The 5,403-nt window shown below is 41.5% G+C and overlaps 1 non-coding gene across 1 annotated transcript; it reads left to right on the forward strand.

Annotated features, from left to right (window-relative positions):
* Positions 1-3,127: 3,127 nt before the first annotated feature.
* LOC119342281 lies at positions 3,128-3,327 on the forward strand. Its single transcript, XR_005165512.1, has one exon. It is a non-coding gene; the product is annotated as a U2 spliceosomal RNA (small nuclear RNA).
* Positions 3,328-5,403: the final 2,076 nt, after the last annotated feature.

Consider the following 5,403-nt stretch of genomic DNA (forward strand, 5'->3'; position numbering starts at 1 on the left):
TTCAAGTTTATTTTTCTTTTCGAACTTGTTCAAAAATTTCAAATATTTGTTCGGAATTTTCAAAAAAACTCATTTTGAAATTTGTTCACAAATTCAAAAAATGTTCATATTTAAAAAAATGTTTAGAATTTCAAAAAATGTTTGTGGTTTCAAAATTTTGTTCACAATTTCAAAAAATGTTCTTGTTTTCAAAACTTGTTCATAAATTCAAAAAAGATCTGGGAGCTTCAAATAATATTTGCGCTTTCAAAATTTGTTCGGAATTGCAAAATATGTTCCTTGTTAATTTTTTTTCTCACAAATTCAAAATATGTTCTTGATTTTCAAAAATTGTTCGCATATATGAAAAAATGTTCGCCTTTCCCAACTTTTGTTTAGGGTTTCAAAAATTGTTTTGACGTTCAAATTGTTTTTCATGTTTTTTCAATTTTGTTCATAATCATAAAAAGGTCACTAGTTTGGAACAATGATCGTTTTTTTAAAGGATTATTTTCCTTCAAAATGTTCATAACTTTTTCAAAAATATTTAGAATTCTAAAAATGATTTCTGATTTCAGAAACAGTTCGAATTTTGAAACATGTTCATGTTAACATTTCTCAGGAGTTTAAAAAATTGTTCAAAAATTTCAAAAAATGGTTCCATCATTTAATTGTGTTCGTAATTTCAGAAATTTTTCGGATATGCCCTGGGTTCAGTTCTTAAGAATCGGTGTTGTATTACAACCCTAGAAGGGTGCTAGCTCATCTGGTTGGATCGCGATATATCCGAGGACGAGATCTTGGGTTCGATACCCATTGCGTCCTCCTTTTTTTAACATCGGTACTCGATCGAACATATTTCGGCCCAGAAACCACGCCCACCGGACAGTCTGTGCGAAGCCCTGCCAACTTGACGCAAAGAGCGTCATATAGGACATCCCGGTAATCTAGTCTAAAGTCACCTCTATGATGACAAAATGGGCCGTGTGGGCCGTCACGTCCTGCTTAGGCTCCAGACCCCAAATCCCGTCAGGTTCATCTGGCAAATCCTATTTAGCGCTGCAGGCGCCCGTTATAGGCAAATTTACAAACGGGCGCCTGCAGCACCCCGCGCTGGGCCGGCCCATTACTATGCATCTAATTTGCAAAAAATGAAACACCATCACTACGAATCAAACCCGCGAACTCACTATTCAAACTTCGTTAGCACAACCACCGCGGTACAAAGCAACATCTGTCAAGATTCAAATCTTTCATTCTTTTATTCCTACCATCTCTGTTTTCTTTTTGTTCTTTTTTGCTTTTTTCCATTTTGGTTTTCTGTCTTTTTCTTCTTCTTCCAGGTCCCCCCCCCATCGATTTTCATGTGTTTTTATTTTTCTTAAGTATGTGAACTTTTTCAAAATTGATGATGTTTTTTAATTTGATGAAATTTGGTTTTCAAAATTGGTGAACCTTTTTTAGTGAACTACTTTTAACAATTGGATGTTTTTTCAAATTCGATGATCTTTCTTTAAATTTGTTGAACTTTTTTTTAAAATTGATGAACTTTTCTGAAATTTGATGGACTTTTCCTAAAATTAAATTAGGTACTCGATCGAACATATTTCGGCCCAGAAACCACGCCCACCGGACAGTCTGTGCGAAGCCCTGCCAACTTGACGCAAAGAGCGTCATATAGGACATCCCGGTAATCTAGTCTAAGGTCACCTCTATGATGACAAAATGGGCCGTGTGGGCCGTCACGTCCTGCTTAGGCTCCAGACCCCAAATCCCGTCAGGTTCATCTGGCAAATCCTATTTAGCGCTGCAGGCGCCCGTTATAGGCAAATTTACAAACGGGCGCCTGCAGCACCCCGCGCTGGGCCGGCCCATTACTATGCATCTAATTTGCAAAAAATGAAACACCATCACTACGAATCAAACCCGCGAACTCACTATTCAAACTTCGTTAGCACAACCACCGCGGTACAAAGCAACATCTGTCAAGATTCAAATCTTTCATTCTTTTATTCCTACCATCTCTGTTTTCTTTTTGTTCTTTTTTGCTTTTTTCCATTTTGGTTTTCTGTCTTTTTCTTCTTCTTCCAGGTCCCCCCCCCCCATCGATTTTCATGTGTTTTTATTTTCTTAAGTATGTGAACTTTTTCAAAATTGATGATGTTTTTTAATTTGATGAAATTTGGTTTTCAAAATTGGTGAACCTTTTTTAGTGAACTACTTTTAACAATTGGATGTTTTTTCAAATTCGATGATCTTTCTTTAAATTTGTTGAACTTTTTTTTTAAATTGATGAACTTTTCTGAAATTTGATGGACTTTTCCTAAAATTCGATGGACTTTTCCTGAAATTTGATGAACTTTCTTTCAAATCGATGAACTCATTTTCAAATTTGTGAACTTTTTTGCAAATCGATGAACTTTTTTTCAAATTCGGTGAACTTTTTAACAATTTCGATGAACTTTTTTCTAAATTGATAAACTTTTTCAAAATTGACGAACGTGTTTCAAAATGAGTGAAGTATTACTTCAAATTTACTGAACTTTTTTTAATCAAATTGAACGAACTTTTTAAAAATTGGTGAACTTTTTGTTCAAAATCTTGTTTCAAAATTGATGAAGTTTTTTCCAAATTTGTGAACTTTTTCAAAATTTCGTGATCTTTTTTGAAATTCTGAAATTTTCTCAAATTCACGATTTTTTTCAATAAAAGTGCATGCATTGAGCAAAAAAATAAGGAAAAAGGCAAATAAAACCGTTATAGAAAAACAGAAAAAGAAAAAAAAGCTAGAGAAAGATTAAAAGGAAACAAACGACGTCAATGAGCAATGGCTGGTCATTGGTGTAGTGGTTGGCGAGCTCAATGTGAAGGCTGAGGTCCCGCGTTCGAGGTCTGCTCCCTACATATCTTTCGGCCCGTCACGCTCCTGCAAGCGCCAGCATCGAGCGCCGACTAGGAGCTCCCGGTTCACCTGCCCGACCCCCGCGTAGCGACGAGCGGTAGGGGAACAAACATATGATTTGGCCTTTTGTTTTTGTTTTCCTTGCGAGAAGAGATTTATTCGAATAGTAATCCCACATCGCTTTTGCGACTTAGCGGAGGCGGTTCGTGAAGCAATAAAATCAGACCTAGGCTTACCTTTTGAAGCATACCTTTCTTGGCTTTTTGGCTAAGATCATGTATAGTATCTGTTCTTATCAGTTTAATATCCAATACATGTTTCTACGGATCCATGAGATATTAAGTTAATCTTTTGTGGGGGAGAATTTTTCTATGTAGCTTGCTATATGGATGGTTCTCATGTGTCGGACAAGCGTTGCACTACTGCTTGGAACAGATGCACCCCAACCAAAACTAAACAAAATATAATCTCGACCTGGGTACTGTCACAGATCATTCAGTATCCATAGCGCTTGTGTTCATTTGTTACACAGATGTTACAAGATTAATAAGAGGAGGAATACCCAAAAGCGGCCTTCAGGGTTTCCTGAATGAGAAAGTAATAAATGAATTGTAGGCCACAGTCTCATTTGCACAGTCCGGACCGACATGGTTACTGCAGCGTTGCTTCAGGGTTCAGAGACCAGAAGTACGTACTCACACAGAAGAGTCCTCGCCGTCACGCCCCCCTTCCATTGCACCAGAGCTCCGTGTGATATGTTTGGAGCGAGACGCCCGATCAGTCCAGTCCAGCTCGCTTGCTTTGCTTTGCTGCGCCCGGCCGCAACCTCCGCCGGTACCCGCGCCTCCACGCATGGATGATGGAGCTAGTTCTTCAGCTCACCATTTTTTTTATTACAACACTTCCGTTCCGTTTCCGCACCGTCACACCCGCGATGCATGTCGGCTCGGCGTCCCGTCCACCCACGCTAGCTGGGCTTGCTCCGATTTTCTTCGTTTCCATCCAGCGTGCATCGATCTTTGACTTGAGGTTTTTCTGCTACTTTTTAAGTACAAGTTTTATTCAGGCTTTGTTTGGATCTTTGGCTGCATTTTTCTTCCACGTGCCATAAGGGATTGGGTCGCTCCATGCTTACCGAGAACATGAATTTTGGCACGGGAACCCGTCAGATTTAATTGAGTCTTGGACTCTCAGTTTATCGTTTCACAAAAGAAAAAGAAAAAAAAGAGAGTATGTGCCATGGTGTCATTTGCACAGTAGTTGTCGACCGACATGGTTGAGAAAAAAAGGTTCAGACAAATGGAGCTGGCGTTCAGATAGAGCAGAGATAGGCCCCCAAGCATGTTGGTTCAGTGTAACCGTGTAAGAGAGAGACAAAAGATAGGATGCAACACGAAAATCGTATTGATCAGCACGAACGTGCAACTCTATCCAACTCCCAAGGGACCAGCTCATTAGCTGAAGACTAGATACAGTAGGGAGATTCAGTGACAACGTACAACGGCTGCAGCAGTACAGTCAGCTTCGTTCACATTCACATTGTTTCCTTGGTCTGTATCCATTGCACATCTGCGCGAGAGCGGCCGCAGCCTAGTGTGGAGCGAGACGCTGGAATCCAGCTTGCTTTGCTGCATCCGGCCGCAGCCCCTCGTCTGTACTCGCGCGCCTCCCCTCACCGCCACTGGTTCTACAGCGGCTCACCATTTTTAATCATTACTACTATTTCGTTTCCATCTGAGAATCTGAACGCGTCCGCTGGGCGTCCCGTCCACCCACCCTGGGCTTGCTCCGATTTTCCTTCGGTCCGATCCAGCGTGCATGCATGTGCATCGATATTTGACTGGGCATATTATAAGATGATGCATGGATGGATTTATCTATCTGCCACTACTTGACAGTAGTTTTACTCGGGCTTTTGTCTGGATCTTGGCGATAGTACGATGCTTGGAAAGAGCGGCCGTTTAGCACGTGAACCTACAAAGCTGGCGATAGATACAATTGAATCTCACTTTGTGCATCAAGAAAAGAATATACTCTGGACAAAAGTACGATTCCACTTCAGATACATTATATAACTCAGCACTTTTCCTGCCCTCTCAAGCCATTAGCATTTTCAGCCATTGAATCCTTAGTTCAGTCTATTTGTGGCCGTCAGATTTGCTGTGGGTCGCCCTTAATCAGCCTCAGTTTGTTGTTATCGAGCGCCAACCGTTATGGGCCGCTGCTCTGCTCGCATTTTTTCAACTCTATGGTAAACTTCGGCCTAATGGGCTTTTCCCTCTTCAAGGCCTGTATACCAGCATAAAAAAAACATTATCTCGATCGGCATAGTCGCGTGCCTCTCATCCCTTCGCCTGGCGGCTCACTCCAGATGCGACCGGCCTGGGTGATGACCGATGCCGGGCTAGAGCAACGGGTCCATGGCGAGCGCGCTGGTTCAGGAAGCGCCTCGCCGAGCGATGGGGCACGGGGTCGGCTCGATCCGTTCCGTTACACAGCACGGCAGGATGGTCTGTGGCGGC

Source organism: Triticum dicoccoides, chromosome 7B (genome assembly GCF_002162155.2).
Source record: "Triticum dicoccoides isolate Atlit2015 ecotype Zavitan chromosome 7B, WEW_v2.0, whole genome shotgun sequence".
NCBI lineage: Eukaryota > Viridiplantae > Streptophyta > Magnoliopsida > Poales > Poaceae > Triticum > Triticum dicoccoides.